The sequence below is a fragment of the Heterodontus francisci genome, unplaced genomic scaffold, assembly GCF_036365525.1.
Source record: "Heterodontus francisci isolate sHetFra1 unplaced genomic scaffold, sHetFra1.hap1 HAP1_SCAFFOLD_96_2, whole genome shotgun sequence".
Classification (NCBI taxonomy): Eukaryota; Metazoa; Chordata; class Chondrichthyes; order Heterodontiformes; family Heterodontidae; genus Heterodontus; species Heterodontus francisci.
The window spans coordinates 978863-1003966 of NW_027141332.1; positions in this window are offsets into that span (position 1 = coordinate 978863).

Below are 25104 nucleotides of genomic sequence, written 5' to 3' on the forward strand. Positions count from 1 at the left end.
ACCTGGCAGGATCCTGTTATACTGTGAAACCCCCTTCACATTTGGCAGGATCCTGATACACTGTGAAACCCCATACACACCTGGCAGGATCCTGATCCACTGTGAAACCCCGTTCAAATTTGGCAGGATCCTGATACACTGTGAAACCCCGTTCACATTTGGCAGGATCCTGATACACTGTGAAACCCCATGCACACCTGGCAGGAACTTGATCCACTGTGAAACCCCGTTCACATTTGGCAGGATCCTGACACTCTGTGAAAACCCCAAACACACCTGGGAGGATCCTGATACACTGTGAGGCCCCATACACACCTGGCAGGATCCTGATACACTGTGAAACACTCATACACACCTGGAAGGATCCTGATACACTGTGAAAACCCCCAAAACATCTGGCAGGATCCTGATACACTGTGAAACCCAATACACACCTGGAAGGACCCTGATCCACTGTGAAACCCCCATACACACCAGGAAGGATCATGATACACTGTGAAAACCCCAAACACACCTGGGAGGATCCTGATACACGGTGAAACCCCATACACACCTGGCAGGATCCTGATACACCGTGAAACCCCCATACACACTTTGAAGGATCCTGATACACTGTGAAAACCCGAAAAACATCTGGCAGTATCCTGATACACTGTGTCACCCCCATACACATCTGGAAGGATCCTGATGCACTGTGAAACCCCCATACACACCTGGCAGGATCCTGATAATCTGTGAAACCCCCAGACACACCAGGCAGGATCCTGATAAACTGTGAAACCCCATACACACCAGGCAGGATCCTGATCCACTGTGAAACCCCCATACACACCAGGCAGGATACTGATACACTGTGAAAACCCCATACACACCTAGCAGGATGCTGATAATCTAGGAAACCCCCATACACACCTGGCAGGATCCTGATAAACAGTGAAACCCACATACATACCAGGCAGGATCCTGATAAACTCTGAAACACCCATACACATTGGCAGGATCCTGATACACTGTGAAAACCCCATACACACCTGGCAGGATCCTGATACACTGTGAAATCCCCATACACACCTGGCAGGTACCTTATCCACTGTGAAAACCCCATTCACGTCTGGCAGGATCCTGATAAACTGTGAAACCCACATACACACCTGGCAGGATCCTGATGAACTGTGAAACCCCCAGACACACCAGGCAGGATACGTATAAACTGTGAAACCCCCATACACACCTGGCAGGATCCTGATAAACTGTGGATCCCTATGCACACGATGCAGGATCCTGATACACTGTGAAACCCCCATACACATCTGGAAGGATCCTGATGAATTGTGAAAACCCCATACACATCTGGCATGATCCTGATGCACTGTGAAAACCCCATTCACATCTGGCAGAAACCTGATAAACTGTGAAACCCCCGGACACACCAGGCAGGATACTGATAAACTGTGAAACCCCCATACACACCTGGCAGGATCCTGATAAACTGTGAAACACCCATACAAACCTGGCAGGATCCTGATAAACTGTGAAACCCCCATACACACCTGGCAGAATCCTGATCCACTGTGAAAACCCCATACACACCTGGCAGGATCCTGTTATACTGTGAAACCCCCTTCACATTTGGCAGGATCCTGATACACTGTGAAACCCCCATACACACCTGGCAGGATCCTGATCCACTGTGAAACCCCGTTCACATTTGGCAGGATCCTGATACACTGTGACACCCCGTTCACATTTGGCAGGATCCTGATACACTGTGAAACCCCATGCACACCTGGCAGGATCTTGATCCACTGTGAAACACCGTTCACATTTGGCAGTATCCTGATACACTGTGAAAACCCCAAACACACCTGGGATGATCCTGATACACTGTGAAACCCCATACACACCTGGCAGGATCCTGGTCCACTGTGAAACACTTATACACACCTGGAAGGATCCTGATACACTGTGAAAACCCCAAAAACATCTGGCAGGATCCTGATACACTGTGAAACCCCATACACACCTGGATGGATCCTGATCCAATGTGAAACCCCAAACACATCTGGGAGGATCCTGATACGCTGTGAAACCCCATACACACCTGGCAGGATCCTGATACACTGTGAAACCCCCATACACACCTTGAATGATCCTGATACACTGTGAAAACCCGAAAAACATCTGGCAGGATCCTGATACACTGTATAACCCCCATACACATCTGGAAGGATCCTGATGCACTGTAAAACCCCCATACACACCTGGCAGGATCCTGATAATCTGTGAAACACCCAGACACACCAGGCAAGATCCTGATAAACTGTGAAACCACCATACACACCAGGCAGGATCCTGATAAACTGTGAAACCCCCATACACACCAGGCAGGATACTGATACACTGTGAAACCCCCATACACACCTGGCTGGATACTGATAATATGTGAAATCCCCATACACACCTGGCAGGATCCTGATAAACAGTGAAACCCACATACACACCTGGAAGGATCCTGATACACTGTGAAACCCACATAAACACCAGGCATGATCCTGATAAACTCTGAAACACCCATACACACCTGGCAGGATCCTGATACAATGTGAAAACCCCATACACACCTGGCAGGATCCTGATACACCGCGAAATCCCCAGACACACCTGGCAGGTACCTGATCCACTGTGAAAACCCCATTCACGTCTGGCAGGATCCTGATAAACTGTGAAACCCACATACAAACTTGTCAGAATCTGATGAACTGTGAAACTCCCAGACACACCAGGCAGGATCCTGATAAACTGTGAAACCCCCATACACACCTGGCAGGATCCTGATAAACTGTGGATCCCTATACACACGATGCAGGATCCTGATACACTGTGAAACCCCCATACACATCTGGAAGGATCCTGATGCATTGTGAAAACCCCATACACATCTGGCATGATCCTGATGCACTGTGAAAACCCCATTCACATCTGGCAGAAACCTGATAAACTGTGAAACCCCCGGTCACACCAGGCAGGATACTGATAAACTGTGAAACCCCCATACACACCTGGCAGGATCCTGATATACTGTGAAACACCCATACAAACCTGGCAGGATCCTGATACACTGTGAAACCCACATACTCACCTGGCAGGATCCTGGTAAACTGTGAAAACCCCAGACACACCAGGAAGGATACCGATAAACTGTAAAAACCCCATACACACCTGGCAGGATCCTGATAAAGTGTGAAACCCCCAGACACACCTGGCAGGATCCTGATAAACTGTGAAACCCACATGCACACCTGGAAGGATCCTGATAAACTGTGAAAGCCCCATACACACCTGGCAGGATCCTGATAAACTATGAAAAACCCATACACTTGTGGCAGGATCCTGATAAACTGTGAAACCCACATACACACCTGGCAGGATCCTGATAAACTGTGAAACCCACATAAACACCAGGCAGGAGCCTGATAAACTGTGAAACCCACATACACACCTGCAGGATCCTGATAAACTGTGAAACCCCATACACTCGTGGCAGGATCCTGATACACTGTGAAACACCCATACACATCTGGAACGATCCTGATGCACTGTGAAAACCCCACTCACATCTGGCAGGATCCTGATAAACTGTGAAACCCACATACTCACCTGGCAGGATCCTGGGAAACTGTGAAAACCCCAGACACACCAGGAAGGATACCGATAAATTGTAAAAACCCCATACACACCTGGCAGGATCCTGATAAAGTGTGAAACCCCCAGACACACCTGGCAGGATCCTGATAAACTGTGAAACCCACATACACACCTGGAAGGATCCTGATAAACTGTGAAACCCCCATACACACCTGGCAGGATCCTGATAAACTGTGAAAAACCCATACACACCTGGCAGGATCCTGATACACTGTGAAAACCCCATACACACCTGGCAGGATCCTGATAGACTGTGAAAACCCCATACACACCTGGCAGGATCCTGATAGATTGTGAAACACCCATACACACCTGGCAGGATCCTGATAAACTGTGAAACCGCCATACACACCTGGCAGGATACTGATAAACTGTGAAACACATATGCACACCTGGCAGGATACTGATACACTGTGAAAACCCCATACACACCTGGCAGGATCCTGATGAACTGTGAAACCCACACAAACACCTGACAGGATCCTGATAAACTGTAAAACCCGCATACACACCTGGCAGGATCCTGATACACTGTGAAAAACCCATACACACCTGGCAGGATCCTGATACACTGTGAAACCCCCATACACACCTGGCAGGTTCCAGATAAACTGTGCAACCCACATACACACCTGGCAGGATCCTGATAAACTGTGAAACACCCATAAACACCTGGCAGGATACTGATACACTGTGAAAACCCCATACACACCTGGCAGGATCCTGATACACTGTGAAACCCACATACACACCTGGCAGGATCCTGATACACTGTGAAATCCCCATAAACACCTGGCAGGTACCTGATCCACTGATAAAACCCCATACACACCTGGCAAGATCCTGATACACTGTGAAAACCCCATACACACCTGGCAGGATCCTGATCCACTGATAAAACCCCATACACACCTGGCAGGATCCTGATACACCGTGAAACCCACATACACACCTGGCAGGATCCTGATACACTGTGAAATCCCCATAAACACCTGGCAGGTACCTGATCCACTGATAAAACCCCATACACACCTGGCAGGATCCTGAAAAACTGTGAAACCCCCATACACACCTGGCAGGATCCTGATGCGCTGAGAAATCCCCTAACACACCTGGCAGGTACCTGATCTCGCGTGAAAAACACATACACACCTGGCAGGATCCAGATCCACTGTGAAAACCCCACACACAACTGGCAGGAAACTGCTGCACTGTGAAAACCCCAAACACACCTGGCAGTATCCTGATGCACTGTAAATACACCATACACACCTGGCAGGATCCTGATACACTGTGAAAACCCCATACACACCTGGCAGCATCCTGATGCACATTGAAATCCCAAACACACCTGGCAGGATCCTGAACCACTGTGAAACCCCATACACACGTGGCAGGATCCTGATAAAATGTGAAACACACATACACACCTGGCACGATCCTGATACACTGTGAAATCCCCATACAGACCTGGCAAGTTCCTGATCCACTGTGAAAACCCCATACACACCTGGCAGGATCCTGATACACTGTGAACAACCCAAACACACCTGGCAGGATCCTGACAAACTGTGAAAAACCATACACACCTGGCAGGATCCTGATACACTGTGAAAACCTCATACACACCTGGCAGGATCCTGATGCACAGTGAAAACCCCAAACACACCTGGCAGTATCCTGAACAAATGTGAAACCCCATACACTTGTGCAGGTATCCTGATTAGCTGTGAAACCCCCATACACACCTGGCAGGATCCTGATACATTGTGAAAAACCCATACACACCTGGCAGGATCCTGATACACTGTGAAAACCCCATTCACATCTGGCAGAATCCTGATAAACTGTGAAACCCCCGGACACACCAGGCAGGATACTGATAAACTGTGAAACCCCCATACACACCTGGTAGGATCCTGATACACTGTGAAAACCCCATACACACCTGGCAGGATCCTGATACACTGTGAAAACGACATAAACACCTGGCAGGATCCTGATACACTATGAAATGCCCATAAACACCTGGCAGGTTTCTGATCCACTGAAAGAAACCCCACACACACCTGGCAGGATCCTGACACACTGTGAAAATCCCATACACACCTGGCAGGATCCTGATACGCTGTGAAATCCCCATACACACCTGGCAGGTTCCTGATCAAATTTGAAAACCCCATACACACCTGGCAGGATACTGAAACACTGTGAAAAACCCATACACAACTGGCAGGATCCTGATGCACCGTGAAAACCCCAAACACACCTGGCAGGATCCTGATACACTGTGAAAACCCCATACACACCTGGAAGGATCCTGATACACTGTGAAAACCCCATATACACCTGGCAGTATCCTGATGCACGTTGAAACCCCAAACACACCTGGCAGGATCCTGAACCACTGTGAAAACCCCAGACACATCTGGAAGGATCGTGATGCACTGTGAAAACCCCATACACATCTGGCAGGGTCCTGATACACTGTGAAACCCCCATACACATCTGGCAGGATCCTGATAAACTGTGAAACCCACACACACATCTGGCAGGATCCTGATACACTGTGAAACCCCCAGACACATCTGGAAGGATCGTGATGCACTGTGAAAACCCCATTCACATCTGGCAGGTCCTGATGCACAGTGAAAACCCCAAACGCACCTGGCAGGATCCTGAACCACTGTGAAAACCCATGCACATGTGGCAGGATCCTGATAAACTGTGAAACCCCCATACACACCTGGCAGGATCCTGATAAACTGTGAAACCCAGATACACACCTGGAACTATCCTGATCCACTGTGAAACCCCATACACACCAGGCAGGATCCTGATCAACTGTGAAACCCACATACACACCTGGCAGGATCCTGATACACTGTGAAAACCCCATACACACCAGGCAGGATCCTGATCAACTGTGAAACCCACATACACACCTGGCAGGATCCTGATACACTGTGAACAACCCAAACACACCTGGCAGGATCCTGAATAAACTGTGAAAAACCATACACACCTGGCAGGATCCTGATACACTGTGAAAACCTCATACACACCTGGCAGGATCCTGATGCACAGTGAAAACCCCAAACACTCCTGGCAGTATCCTGAACAAATGTGAAACCCCATACACATGTGGCAGTATCCTGATAAACTGTGAAACCCCCATACACACCTGGCAGGATCCTGATAAACTGTGAAACCCCCAGACACACCAGGAAGGATACTGATAAACTGTGAAAACCCCATACACACCTGGTAGGATCCTGATAAACTGTGAAACCCCCATACACACCTGGCGGGTTCCTGATAAACTGTGAAACCCACATACACACCTGGCAGGATCCTGATAAACTGTGAAACCACCATACACACCTGGCAGGATCCTGATACATTGTGAAAAACCCATACACACCTGGCAGGATCCTGATACTCTGTGAAAACCCCACTCACATCTGGCAGAAACCTGATAAACTGTGAAACCCCCGGACACACCAGGCAGGATACTGATAAACTGTGAAACCCCCATACACACCTGGTAGGATCCTGATACACTGTGAAAACCCCATACACACCTGGCAGGATCCTGATACACTGTGAAAACCACATAAACACCTGGCAGGATCCTGATACACTATCAAATGCCCATAAACACCTGGCAGGCTTCTGAACCACTGAAAGAAACCCCACACACACCTGGCAGGATCCTGACACACTGTGAAAATCCCATACACACCTGGCAGGATCCTGATACGCTGTGAAATCCCCATACACACCTGGCAGGTTCCTGATCAACTGTGAAAACCCCATACACAAATGGCAGGATACTCATACACTGTGAAAAACCCATACACAACTGGCAGGATCCTGATGCACCGTGAAAACCCCAAACACACCTGGCAGGATCCTGATACACTGTGAAAACCCCATACACACCTGGAAGGATCCTGATACACTGTGAAAACCCCATACACACCTGGCAGGATCCTGATAAACTGTGAAACCCACACACACATCTGGCAGGATCCTGATACACTGTGAAACCCCCAGACACATCTGGAAGGATCGTGATGCACTGTGAAAACCCCATTCACATCTGGCAGGTCCTGATGCACAGTGAAAACCCCAAACGCACCTGGCAGGATCCTGAACCACTGTGAAAACCCATGCACATGTGGCAGGATCCCGATAAACTGTGAAACCCCCATACACACCTGGCAGGATCCTGATAAACTGTGAAACCCACATACACACCTGGAACTATCCTGATCCACTGTGAAACCCCATACAGACCAGGCAGGATCCTGATCAACTGTGAAACCCACATACACACCTGGCAGGATCCTGATACACTGTGAAAACCCCATACACACCAGGCAGGATCCTGATAAACTGTGAAACCCACATACACACCAGGCAGGATCCTGATACACTGTGAAAAACCCATACACACCTGGCAGGATCCTGATACACTGTGAAACCCCCATACACACCTGGCAGGATCCTGATAATCTGTGGATCCCACATACACACCTGGCAGGATCCTGATAAACTGTGAAACCCCCATACACACCTGGCAGGATCCTGATACACTGTGAAAACCCCATACACACCTGGCAGTATCCTGATACGCTGTGAAATCCACATAAACACCTGGCAGGTTCCTGATCAACTGTGAAAACCTCATACATACCTGGCAGGATCCTGATACACTGTGAAAAACCCATACACAACTGGCAGGATCCTGATGCACAGTGAAAACCCCAAACACACCTGGCAGGATTCTGATGCACTGTGAAAACCCCATACACACCTGGCAGTATCCTGATACACTGTGAAAACCCCATACACACCTGGCAGTATCCTGATGCACATTGAAACCCCAAACACACCTGGCAGGATCCTGAACCACTGTGAATCCCCATACACACGTGGCAGGATCCTGATAAAATGTGAAACCCCATACACTTGTGGCAGTATCCTGATAAACTGTGAAACCCCCATACACACCTGGCAGGATCCTGATAAACTGTGAAACCCCCAGACACACCAGGAAGGATACTGATAAACTGTGAAAACCCCATACACACCTGGTAGGATCCTGATAAACTGTGAAACCCCCATACACACCTGGCGGGTTCCTGATAAACTGTGAAACCCACATACACACCTGGCAGGATCCTGATAAACTGTGAAACCACCATACACACCTGGCAGGATCCTGATACATTGTGAAAAACCCATACACACCTGGCAGGATCCTGATACTCTGTGAAAACCCCACTCACATCTGGCAGAAACCTGATAAACTGTGAAACCCCCGGACACACCAGGCAGGATACTGATAAACTGTGAAACCCCCATACACACCTGGTAGGATCCTGATACACTGTGAAAACCCCATACACACCTGGCAGGATCCTGATACACTGTGAAAACCACATAAACACCTGGCAGGATCCTGATACACTATCAAATGCCCATAAACACCTGGCAGGCTTCTGAACCACTGAAAGAAACCCCACACACACCTGGCAGGATCCTGACACACTGTGAAAATCCCATACACACCTGGCAGGATCCTGATACGCTGTGAAATCCCCATACACACCTGGCAGGTTCCTGATCAACTGTGAAAACCCCATACACAAATGGCAGGATACTCATACACTGTGAAAAACCCATACACAACTGGCAGGATCCTGATGCACCGTGAAAACCCCAAACACACCTGGCAGGATCCTGATACACTGTGAAAACCCCATACACACCTGGAAGGATCCTGATACACTGTGAAAACCCCATACACACCTGGCAGGATCCTGATAAACTGTGAAACCCACACACACATCTGGCAGGATCCTGATACACTGTGAAACCCCCAGACACATCTGGAAGGATCGTGATGCACTGTGAAAACCCCATTCACATCTGGCAGGTCCTGATGCACAGTGAAAACCCCAAACGCACCTGGCAGGATCCTGAACCACTGTGAAAACCCATGCACATGTGGCAGGATCCCGATAAACTGTGAAACCCCCATACACACCTGGCAGGATCCTGATAAACTGTGAAACCCACATACACACCTGGAACTATCCTGATCCACTGTGAAACCCCATACAGACCAGGCAGGATCCTGATCAACTGTGAAACCCACATACACACCTGGCAGGATCCTGATACACTGTGAAAACCCCATACACACCAGGCAGGATCCTGATAAACTGTGAAACCCACATACACACCAGGCAGGATCCTGATACACTGTGAAAAACCCATACACACCTGGCAGGATCCTGATACACTGTGAAACCCCCATACACACCTGGCAGGATCCTGATAATCTGTGGATCCCACATACACACCTGGCAGGATCCTGATAAACTGTGAAACCCCCATACACACCTGGCAGGATCCTGATACACTGTGAAAACCCCATACACACCTGGCAGTATCCTGATACGCTGTGAAATCCACATAAACACCTGGCAGGTTCCTGATCAACTGTGAAAACCTCATACATACCTGGCAGGATCCTGATACACTGTGAAAAACCCATACACAACTGGCAGGATCCTGATGCACAGTGAAAACCCCAAACACACCTGGCAGGATTCTGATGCACTGTGAAAACCCCATACACACCTGGCAGTATCCTGATACACTGTGAAAACCCCATACACACCTGGCAGTATCCTGATGCACATTGAAACCCCAAACACACCTGGCAGGATCCTGAACCACTGTGAATCCCCATACACACGTGGCAGGATCCTGATAAAATGTGAAACCCCCATACACACCTGTCAGGATCCTGATAAACTGTGAAACCCACATACACACGTGGCAGGATCCTGATCCACTGTGAAACCCCATACACACCAGGCACGATCCTGATAAACTGTGAAAACCACATACACACCTGACAGGATCCTGATACACTGTGAAAACCCCAAACACACCTGGCAGGATCCTGATACACTGTGAAAACCCCATACACACCTGGCAGTATCCTGATAAACTGTGAAGCCCCATACACACGATGCATGATCCTGATACACTGTGAAACCCCCATATACATCGGGCAGGATCCTGATGCACTGGGAAAACCCCATACACATCTGGCAGGATCCTGATGCACTGTGAAAACCCTATTCACATCTGGCAGGTTCCTGATAAACTGTGAAACCCACATACACACCTGGCAGGATCCTGATGCACTGTGAAACCCCCAGACAAACCATGCAGGATCCTGGTAAATTGTGAAACCCCCATACACACCTGGAAGGATCCTGATGAACTGTGAAACCCCCATACACACGTGGCCGTATCCTGATACACTGTGAAACCCCCAGACACGTCTGGAAGGATCCTGATGCACTGTGAAAACCCCATACACATCTGGCAGGATCCTGATACACTGTGAAACCCCCATACAAACCTGGCAGGATCCTGATAAACTGTGAAACCCACATACACATCTGGCAGGATCCTGATGCACTGTGAAATCCCCATTCACATCTGGCAGGTCCTGATGCACAGTGAAAACCCCAAACGCACCTGGCAGGATCCTGAACCACTGTGAAAACCCATGCACATGTGGCAGGATCCTGATAAACTGTGAAACCCACATACACACCTGGAACAATCCTGATCCACTGTGAAACCCCATACACACCAGGCAGGATCCTGATCAACTGTGAAACCCACATACACACCTGGCAGGATCCTGATACACTGTGAAAACCCCATACACACCAGGCAGGATCCTGATAAACTGTGAAACCCACATACACACCTGGCAGGATCCTGATACACTGTGAAAACACCATATACACCTGGCAGGAACCTGATACACTGTGAAAACCCCATACACACCTGGCAGGATCCTGATAAAATGTGAAACCCCATACACACGATGCAGGATCCTGATACACTGTGAAAACCCCATACTCATCTGCAAGGATCCTGATGCACTGTGAAAACCCCATACACATCTGGCAGAATACTGAATCACTGTGAAAGCCACATTCACATCTGGCAGGTTCCTGATAAACTGTGAAACCCACATACACACCTGGCAGGATCCTGATGAACTGTGAAACCCCCAAACACACCAGGCAGGATCCTGATAAACTGTGAAACCCCCAAACACACCAGGCAGGATCCTGATGAACTGTGAAAACCCCATACACACCTGGCAGGATCCTGATAAACTGTGAAACACACATACAGAGCTGGCAGGATCCTGATTAACTGTGAAACCCCCATACACAAGTGGCAGCATCCTGATAAACTGTGAAATCCACATACACATCTCGCAGGATACTGATGCACTGTGAAAACCCCATTCACATCTGGCAGGATCCTGATACACTGTGAAACCCCCATACACACCTGGCAGGATCCAGATAAACTGTGAAACCCACATACACACCTGGAACGATCCTGATCCACTGTGAAACCCCATACACTCCAGGCAGGATCCTGATCAACTGAGAAACCCACATACACACCTGGCAGGATCCTGATACACTGTTAAAACCCCATACACACCAGGCAGGATCCTGATAAACTGTGAAACCCACATGCACACCTGGCAGGATCCTGATACACTGTGAAAACCCCATATACACCTGGCAGGATCCTGATACACTGTGAAAACCCCATACACACCTGGCAGGATCCTGATAAAATGTGAAACCCCATACACACCTGGCAGGATCCTGAGACACTGTGAAACCCCCATACTCATCTGCAAGGATCCTGATGCACTGTGAAAACCCCATACACATCTGGCAGGATACTGAATCACTGTGAAAGCCACATTCACATCTGGCAGGTTCCTTATAAACTGTGAAACCCACATACACACCTGGCAGGATCCTGATGAACTGTGAAACCCCCAAACACACCAGGCAGGATCCTGATAAACTGTGAAACCCCCAAACACACCAGGCAGGATCCTGATGAACTGTGAAAACCCCATACACACCTGGCAGGATCCTGATAAACTGTGAAACACACATACACAGCTGGCAGGATCCTGATTAACTGTGAAACCCCCATACACAACTGGCAGCATCCTGATAAACTGTGAAATCCACATACACATCTAGCAGGATACTGATGCACTGTGAAAACCCCATACACACCTGGCAGGATCCTGATAAACTGTGAAACACACATACACAGCTGGCAGGATCCTGATTAACTGTGAAACCCCCATACACACCTGTCAGGATCCTGATAAACGGTGAAACCCACATACACACGTGGCAGGATCCTGATCCACTGTGAAACCCCATACACACCAGGCACGATCCTGATAAACTGTGAAACCCACATACACACCTTTCAGGATCCTGATGCACTGTGAAAACCCCATACACACCAGGCAGGATCCTGATAAACTGTGAAAACCACATACACACCTGGCAGGATCCTGATACACTGTGAAAACCCCAAACACACCTGGCAGGATCCTGATACACTGTGAAAACCCCATACACACCTGGCAGGATCCTGATAAACTGTGAAGCCCCATACACACGATGCAGGATCCTGATACACTGTGAAACCCCCATATACATCGGGCAGGATCCTGATGCACTGTGAAAACCCCATACACATCTGGCAGGATCCTGATGCACTGTGAAAACCCCATTCACATCTGGCAGGTTCCTGATTAACTGTGAAACCCACATACACACCTGGCAGGATCCTGATGCACTGTGAAACCCCCAGACAAACCATGCAGGATCCTGGTAAATTGTGAAACCCCCATACACACCTGGCAGGATCCTGATGAACTGTGAAACCCCCATACACACGTGGCCGTATCCTGATACACTGTGAAACCCCCAGACACGTCTGGAAGGATCCTGATGCACTGTGAAAACCCCATACACATCTGGCAGGATCCTGATACACTGTGAAACCCCCATACAAATCTGGCAGGATCCTGATAAACTGAGAAACCCACATACACATTTGGCAGGATCCTGATGCACTGTGAAATCCCCATTCACATCTGGCAGGTCCTGATGCACAGTGAAAACCCCAAACGCACCTGGCAGGATCCTGAACCACTGTGAAAACCCATGCACATGTGGCAGGATCCTGATAAACTGTGAAACCCCCATACACACCTGGCAGGATCCTGATAAACTGTGAAACCCACATACACACCTGGAACAATCCTGATCCACTGTGAAACCCCATACACACCAGGCAGGATCCTGATCAACTGTGAAACCCACATACACACCTGGCAGGATCCTGATACACTGTGAAAACCCCATACACACCAGGCAGGATCCTGATAAACTGTGAAACCCACATACACACCTGGCAGGATCCTGATACACTGTGAAAACACCATATACACCTGGCAGGGATCTGATACACTGTGAAAACCCCATACACACCTGGCAGGATCCTGATAAAATGTGAAACCCCATACACACGATGCAGGATCCTGATACACTGTGAAAACCCCATACTCATCTGCAAGGATCCTGATGCACTGTGAAAACCCCATACACATCTGGCAGAATACTGAATCACTGTGAAAGCCACATTCACATCTGGCAGGTTCCTGATAAACTGTGAAACCCACATACACACGTGGCAGGATCCTGATCCACTGTGAAACCCCATACACACCAGGCACGATCCTGATAAACTGTGAAACCCACATACACACCTTTCAGGATCCTGATGCACTGTTAAAACCCCATACACACCAGGCAGGATCCTGATAAACTGTGAAAACCACATACACACCTGGCAGGATCCTGATACACTGTGAAAACCCCAAACACACCTGGCAGGATCCTGATACACTGTGAAAACCCCATACACACCTGGCAGTATCCTGATAAACTGTGAAGCCCCATACACACGATGCAGGATCCTGATACACTGTGAAACCCCCATATACATCGGGCAGGATCCTGATGCACTGTGAAAACCCCATACACATCTGGCAGGATCCTGATGCACTGTGAAAACCCCATTCACATCTGGCAGGTTCCTGATAAACTGTGAAACCCACATACACACCTGGCAGGATCCTGATGCACTGTGAAACCCCCAGACAAACCATGCAGGATCCTGGTAAATTGTGAAACCCCCATACACACCTGGAAGGATCCTGATGAACTGTGAAACCCCCATACACACGTGGCCGTATCCTGAAACACTGTGAAACCCCCAGACACGTCTGGAAGGATCCTGATGCACTGTGAAAACCCCATACACATCTGGCAGGATCCTGATACACTGTGAAACCCCCATACAAACCGGGCAGGATCCTGATAAACTGTGAAACCCACATACACATCTGGCAGGATCCTGATGCACTGTGAAATCCCCATTCACATCTGGCAGGTCCTGATGCACAGTGAAAACCCCAAACGCACCTGGCAGGATCCTGAACCACTGTGAAAACCGATGCACATGTGGCAGGATCCTGATAAACTGTGAAACCCCCACACACACCTGGCAGGATCCTGATAAACTGTGAAACCCACATACACATCTGGAACAATCCTGATCCACTGTGAAACCCCATACACACCAGGCAGGATCCTGATCAACTGTGAAACCCACATACACACCTGGCAGGATCCTGATACACTGTGAAAACCCCATACACACCAGGCAGGATCCTGATAAACTGTGAAACCCACATACACACCTGGCAGGATCCTGATACACTGTGAAAACACCATATACACCTGGCAGGAACCTGATACACTGTAAAAACCCCATACACACCTGGCAGGATCCTGATAAAATGTGAAACCCCATACACACGATGCAGGATCCTGATACACTGTGAAAACCCCATACTCATCTGCAAGGATCCTGATGCACTGTGAAAACCCCATACACATCTGGCAGAATACTGAATCACTGTGAAAGCCACATTCACATCTGGCAGGTTCCTGATAAACTGTGAAACCCACATACACACCTGGCAGGATCCTGATGAACTGTGAAACCCCCAAACACACCAGGCAGGATCCTGATAAACTGTGAAACCCCCAAACACACCAGGCAGGATCCTGATGAACTGTGAAAACCCCATACACACCTGGCAGGATCCTGATAAACTGTGAAACACACATACACAGCTGGCAGGATCCTGATTAACTGTGAAACCCCCATACACAAGTGGCAGCATCCTGATAAACTGTGAAATCCACATACACATCTAGCAGGATACTGATGCACTGTGAAAACCCCATTCACATCTGGCAGGATCCTGATACACTGTGAAACCCCCATACACACCTGGCAGGATCCTGATAAACTGTGAAACCCACATACACACCTGGAACGATCCTGATCCACTGTGAAACCCCATACACTCCAGGCAGGATCCTGATCAACTGAGAAACCCACATACACACCTGGCAGGATCCTGATACACTGTTAAAACCCCATACACACCAGGCAGGATCCTGATAAACTGTGAAACCCACATGCACACCTGGCAGGATCCTGATACACTGTGAAAACCCCATATACACCTGGCAGGATCCTGATACACTGTGAAAACCCCATACACACCTGGCAGGATCCTGATAAAATGTGAAACCCCATACACACCTGGCAGGATCCTGAGACACTGTGAAACCCCCATACTCATCTGCAAGGATCCTGATGCACTGTGAAAACCCCATACACATCTGGCAGGATACTGAATCACTGTGAAAGCCACATTCACATCTGGCAGGTTCCTTATAAACTGTGAAACCCACATACACACCTGGCAGGATCCTGATGAACTGTGAAACCCCCAAACACACCAGGCAGGATCCTGATAAACTGTGAAACCCCCAAACACACCAGGCAGGATCCTGATGAACTGTGAAAACCCCATACACACCTGGCAGGATCCTGATAAACTGTGAAACACACATACACAGCTGGCAGGATCCTGATTAACTGTGAAACCCCCATACACAACTGGCAGCATCCTGATAAACTGTGAAATCCACATACACATCTAGCAGGATACTGATGCACTGTGAAAACCCCATACACACCTGGCAGGATCCTGATAAACTGTGAAACACACATACATAGCTGGCAGGATCCTGATTAACTGTGAAACCCCCATACACACCTGTCAGGATCCTGATAAACTGTGAAACCCACATACACACGTGGCAGGATCCTGATACACTGTGAAACCCCATACACACCAGGCACGATCCTGATAAACTGTGAAACCCACATACACACCTTTCAGGATCCTGATGCACTGTGAAAACCCCATACACACCAGGCAGGATCCTGATAAACTGTGAAAACCACATACACACCTGGCAGGATCCTGATACACTGTGAAAACCCCAAACACACCTGGCAGGATCCTGATACACTGTGAAAACCCCATACACACCTGGCAGGATCCTGATAAACTGTGAAGCCCCATACACACGATGCAGGATCCTGATACACTGTGAAACCCCCATATACATCGGGCAGGATCCTGATGCACTGTGAAAACCCCATACACATCTGGCAGGATCCTGATGCACTGTGAAAACCCCATTCACATCTGGCAGGTTCCTGATAAACTGTGAAACCCACATACACACCTGGCAGGATCCTGATGCACTGTGAAACCCCCAGACAAACCATGCAGGATCCTGGTAAATTGTGAAACCCCCATACACACCTGGCAGGATCCTGATGAACTGTGAAACACCCATACACACGTGGCCGTATCCTGATACACTGTGAAACCCCCAGACACGTCTGGAAGGATCCTGATGCACTGTGAAAACCCCATACACATCTGGCAGGATCCTGATACACTGTGAAACCCCCATACAAACCTGGCAGGATCCTGATAAACTGTGAAACCCACATACACATCTGGCAGGATCCTGATGCACTGTGAAATCCCCATTCACATCTGGCAGGTCCTGATGCACAGTGAAAACCCCAAACGCACCTGGCAGGATCCTGAACCACTGTGAAAACCCATGCACATGTGGCAGGATCCTGATAAACTGTGAAACCCCCATACACACCTGGCAGGATCCTGATAGACTGTGAAACCCACATACACACCTGGAACAATCCTGATACACTGTGAAACCCCATACACACCAGGCAGGATCCTGATCAACTGTGAAACCCACATACACACCTGGCAGGATCCTGATACACTGTGAAAACCCCATACACACCAGGCAGGATCCTGATAAACTGTGAAACCCACATACACACCTGGCAGGATCCTGATACACTGTGAAAACACCATATACACCTGGCAGGAACCTGATACACTGTGAAAACCCCATACACACCTGGCAGGATCCTGATAAAATGTGAAACCCCATACACACGATGCAGGATCCTGATACACTGTGAAAACCCCATACTCATCTGCATGGATCCTGATGCACTGTGAAAACCCCATACACATCTGGCAGAATACTGAATCACTGTGAAAGCCACATTCACATCTGGCAGGTTCCTGATAAACTGTGAAACCCACATACACACCTGGCAGGATCCTGATGAACAGTGAAACCCCCAAACACACCAGGCAGGATCCTGATAAACTGTGAAACCCCCAAACACACCAGGCAGGATCCTGATGAACTGTGAAAACCCCATACAAACCTGGCAGGATCCTGATAAACTGTGAAACACACATACACACCAGGCAGGATCCTGATTAACTGTGAAACCCCCATACACAAGTGGCAGCATCCTGATAAACTGTGAAATCCACATACACATCTAGCAGGATACTGATGCACTGTGAAAACCCCATTCACATCTGGCAGGATCCTGATACACTGTGAAACCCCCATACACACCTGGCAGGATCCTGATAAACTGTGAAACCCACATACACACCTGGAACGATCCTGATCCACTGTGAAACCCCATACACTCCAGGCAGGATCCTGATCAACTGAGAAACCCACATACACACCTGGCAGGATCCTGATACACTGTTAAAACCCCATACACACCAGGCAGGATCCTGATAAACTGTGAAACCCACATGCACACCTGGCAGGATCCTGATACACTGTGAAAACCCCATATACACCTGGCAGGATCCTGATACACTGTGAAAACCCCATACACACCTGGCAGGATCCTGATAAAATGTGAAACCCCATACACACGATGCAGGATCCTGAGACACTGAGAAACCCCCATACTCATCTGCAAGGATTATGATGCACTGTGAAAACCCCATACACATCTGGCAGGATACTGAATCACTGTGAAAGCCACAGTCACATCTGGCAGGTTCCTTATAAACTGTGAAACCCACATACACACCTGGCAGGATCCTGATGAACTGTGAAACCCCCAAACACACCAGGCAGGATCCTGATAAACTGTGAAACCCCCAAACACACCAGGCAGGATCCTGATGAACTGTGAAAACCCCATACACACCTGGCAGGATCCTGATAAACTGTGAAACACACATACACAGCTGGCAGGATCCTGATTAACTGTGAAACCCCCATACACAAGTGGCAGCATCCTGATAAACTGTGAAATCCACATACACATCTAGCAGGATACTGATGCACTGTGAAAACCCCATTCACATCTGGCAGGATCCTGATACACTGTGAAACCCACATACACACCTGGAACGATCCTGATCCACTGTGAAACCCCATACACTCCAGGCAGGATCCTGATCAACTGAGAAACCCACATACACACCTGGCAGGATCCTGATACACTGTTAAAACCCCATACACACCAGGCAGGATCCTGATAAACTGTGAAAACCCCATATACACCTGGCAGGATCCTGATACACTGTGAAAACCCCATACACACCTGGCAGGATCCTGATAAAATGTGAAACCCCATACACACTTGGCAGGATCCTGAGACACTGTGAAACCCCCATACTCATCTGCAAGGATCCTGATGCACTGTGAAAACCCCATACACATCTGGCAGGATACTGAATCACTGTGAAAGCCACATTCACATCTGGCAGGTTCCTGATAAACTGTGAAACCCACATACACACCTGGCAGGATCCTGATGAACTGCGAAACCCCCAGACACACCAGGCAGGATTCTGATAAACTGTGAAACCCCCAAACACACCAGGCAGGATCCTGATGAACTGTGAAACCCCCACACACACGGCAGGATTCTGATAAACTGAGAAACACACATACACAGCTGGCAGGATCCTGATAAACTGTGAAACCCCCATAAACACCTGGCAGGATCCTGATACACTGTGAAAACCCATACACGCCAGGCAGGATCCTGACAAACTGTGAAAACCCCAGACACACCAGGCAGGATCCTGATAAACTGTGAAACCCACATACACACCTGGCAGGATCCTAATAAACTGTGAAACCCCATACACACGTGGCAGTATCCTGAGACACTGTGAAACACCCATACACATCTGGCAGGATCCTGATACACTGTGAAACCCCCATAGACACCTGGCAGCATCTTGATAAACTGTGAAATCCACATACACATCTAGCAGGATCCTGATGCACTGTGAAAACCCCATTCACATCTGGCAGGATCCTGACAAACTGTGAAAACCCCAGACACACCAGGCAGGATCCTGATAAACTGTGAAACCCACATACACACCTGGCAGGATCCTGATAAACTGTGAAACCCCATACACACGTGGCAGTCCCCTGATGCACTGTGAAACCCCCATACACATCTGGCAGCATCCTGATAAACTGTGAAATCCACATACACATCTAGCAGGATACTGATGCACTGTGAAAACCCCATTCGCATCTGGCAGGATCCTGATACACTGTGAAACCCCCATACACACCTGGCAGGATCCTGATAAACTGTGAAACCCACATACACACCTGGAACGATCCTGATACACTGTGAAACCCCATACAAACCAGGCAGGATCCTGATCAACTGTGAAAAACACATACACACCTGGCAGGATCCTGATACACTGTGAAAACCCCATATACACCAGGCAGTATCCTGATAAACTGTGAAACTCACATACACACCTGGCAGGATCCTGATACACTGTGAAAACCCCATATACACCTGGCAGGATCCTGATACACTGTGAAAACCCCATACACACCTGGCAGGATCCTGATAAAATGTGAAACCCCAAACACACGATGCAGGATCCTGATACACTGTGAAAACCCCATACTCATCTGCAAGGATCCTGATGCACTGTGAAAACCCCATACACATCTGGCAGGATACTGAATCACTGTGAAAGCCACATTCACATCTGGCAGGTTCCTGATAAACTGTGAAACCCACATACACACCTGGCAGGATCCTGATGAACTGTGAAACCCCCAGACACACCAGGCAGGATCCTGATGAACTGTGAAACCCCCATACACACCTGGCAGGATCCTGATAAACTGTGAAACCCCCAGACACACCAGGCAGGTTTCTGATAAACTGTGAAACCCCCAAACACACCAGGCAGGATCCTGATGAACTGTGAAACCCCCATACACACCTGGCAGGATCCTGATAAACTGTGAAACACACATACACAGCTGGCAGGATCCTGATAAACTGTGAAACCCCCATAAACACCTGGCAGGCTCCTGATACACTGTGAATACCCATACACACCAGGCAGGATCCTGACAAACTGTGAAAACCCCAGACACACCCGGCAGGAACCTGATAAACTGTGAAACCCACATACACACCTGGCAGGATCCTGATAAACTGTGAACCCCCATACACACGTGGCAGTATCCTGCTACACTGTGAAACCCCCATACACATCTGGCATGATCCTGATACACTGTGAAACCCCCAGACACACCTGGCAGCATCCTGATAAACTGTGAAATCCACATACACATCTAGCAGGATCCTGATGCACTGTGAAAACCCCGTTCACATCTGGCAGGATCCTGATGCACAGTTAAAACCCCAAACGCACCTTGCAGGATCCTGAACCACTGTGTAAACCCATACACATGTGGCAGGATCCTGATAAACTGTGAAACCCCCAAACACACCTTTCAGGATCCTGATAAACTGTGAAACCCACATACACACCTGGCAGGATCCTGACCCACTGTGAAACCCCATACACACCAGGCAGGATCCTGATCAACTGTGAAACCCACATATACACCTGGCAGGATCCTGATGCACTCTGAAAACCCAATACACACCAGGCAGGATTCTGATACACTGTTAAAACCCCATACACACCAGGCAGGATCCTGATAAACTGTGAAACCCACATGCACACCTGGCAGGATCCTGATACACTGTGAAAACCCCATATACACCTGGCAGGATCCTGATAAACTGTGAAAACCACATGCACACCTGGCAGGATCCTGATACACTGTGAAAACCCCATACACATCTGGCAGGATACTGAATCACTGTGAACAACCCCGTACACACCTGGCAGGATCCTGATACACTGTGAAAACCCCATACACACCTGGCAGGATCCTGATACACTGTGAAAACCCCATACACACCTGGCAGGATCCTGATAAAATGTGAAACCCCAAACACACGATGCAGGATCCTGATACACTGTGAAAACCCCATACTCATCTGCAAGGATCCTGATGCACTGTGAAAACCCCATACACATCTGGCAGGATACTGAATCACTGTGAAAGCCACATTCACATCTGGCAGGTTCCTGATAAACTGTGAAACCCACATACACACCTGGCAGGATCCTGATGAACTGTGAAACCCCCAGACACACCAGGCAGGATCCTGATGAACTGTGAAACCCCCATACACACCTGGCAGGATCCTGATAAACTGTGAAACCCCCAGACACACCAGGCAGGTTTCTGATAAACTGTGAAACCCCCAAACACACCAGGCAGGATCCTGATGAACTGTGAAACCCCCATACACACCTGGCAGGATCCTGATAAACTGTGAAACACACATACACAGCTGGCAGGATCCTGATAAACTGTGAAACCCCCATAAACACCTGGCAGGCTCCTGATACACTGTGAATACCCATACACACCAGGCAGGATCCTGACAAACTGTGAAAACCCCAGACACACCAGGCAGGAACCTGATAAACTGTGAAACCCACATACACACCTGGCAGGATCCTGATAAACTGTGAACCCCCATACACACGTGGCAGTATCCTGCTACACTGTGAAACCCCCATACACATCTGGCAGGATCCTGATACACTGTGAAACCCCCAGACACACCTGGCAGCATCCTGATAAACTGTGAAATCCACATACACATCTAGCAGGATCCTGATGCACTGTGAAAACCCCATTCACATCTGGCAGGATCCTGATGCACAGTTAAAACCCCAAACGCACCTTGCAGGATCCTGAACCACTGTGTAAACCCATACACATGTGGCAGTATCCTGATAAACTGTGAAACCCCCAAACACACCTTTCAGGATCCTGATAAACTGTGAAACCCACATACACACCTGGCAGGATCCTGACCCACTGTGAAACCCCATACACACCAGGCAGGATCCTGATCAACTGTGAAACCCACATATACACCTGGCAGGATCCTGATGCACTCTGAAAACCCAATACACACCAGGCAGGATTCTGATACACTGTTAAAACCCCATACACACCAGGCAGGATCCTGATAAACTGTGAAACCCACATGCACACCTGGCAGGATCCTGATACACTGTGAAAACCCCATATACACCTGGCAGGATCCTGATAAACTGTGAAACCCACATGCACACCTGGCAGGATCCTGATACACTGTGAAAACCCCATACACATCTGGCAGGATACTGAATCACTGTGAACAACCCCGTACACACCTGGCAGGATCCTGATACACTGTGAAAACCCCATATACACCTGGCAGGATCCTGATAAACTGTGAAACCCACATGCACACCTGGCAGGATCCTGATACACTGTGAAAACCCCATACACATCTGGCAGGATACTGAATCACTGTGAAAGCCACATTCACATCTGGCAGGTTCCTTATAAACTGTGAAACCCACATACACACCTGGCAGGATCATGATGAACTGTGAAACCCCCAAACACACCAGGCAGGATCCTGATAAACTGTGAAACCCCCAAACACACCAGGCAGGATCCTGATGAACTGTGAAAACCCCATACACACCTGGCAGGATCCTGATAAACTGTGAAACACACATACACAGCTGGCAGGATCCTGATTAACTGTGAAACCCCCATACACAAGTGGCAGCATCCTGATAAACTGTGAAATCCACATACACATCTAGCAGGATACTGATGCACTGTGAAAACCCCATTCACATCTGGCAGGATCCTGATACACTGTGAAACCCACATGCACACCTGGAACGATCCTGATCCACTGTGAAACCCCATACACTCCAGGCAGGATCCTGATCAACTGAGAAACCCACATACACACCTGGCAGGATCCTGATACACTGTTAAAACCCCATACACACCAGGCAGGATCCTGATAAACTGTGAAAACCCCATATACACCTGGCAGGATCCTGATACACTGTGAAAACCCCATACACACCTGGCAGGATCCTGATAAAATGTGAAACCCCATACACACTTGGCAGGATCCTGAGACACTGTGAAACCCCCATACTCATCTGCAAGGATCCTGATGCACTGTGAAAACCCCATACACATCTGGCAGGATACTGAATCACTGTGAAAGCCACATTCACATCTGGCAGGTTCCTGATAAACTGTGAAACCCACATACACACCTGGCAGGATCCTGATGAACTGCGAAACCCCCAGACACACCAGGCAGGATTCTGATAAACTGTGAAACCCCCAAACACACCAGGCAGGATCCTGATGAACTGTGAAACCCCCACACACACGGCAGGATCCTGATAAACTGAGAAACACACATACACAGCTGGCAGGATCCTGATAAACTGTGAAACCCCCATAAACACCTGGCAGGATCCTGATACACTGTGAAAACCCATACACACCAGGCAGGATCCTGACAAACTGTGAAAACCCCAGACACACCAGGCAGGATCCTGATAAACTGTGAAACCCACATACACACCTGGCAGGATCCTAATAAACTGTGAAACCCCATACACACGTGGCAGTATCCTGAGACACTGTGAAACACCCATACACATCTGGCAGGATCCTGATACACTGTGAAACCCCCATAGACACCTGGCAGCATCTTGATAAACTGTGAAATCCACATACACATCTAGCAGGATCCTGATGCACTGTGAAAACCCCATTCACATCTGGCAGGATCCTGACAAACTGTGAAAACCCCAGACACACCAGGCAGGATCCTGATAAACTGTGAAACCCACATACACACCTGGCAGGATCCTGATAAACTGTGAAACCCCATACA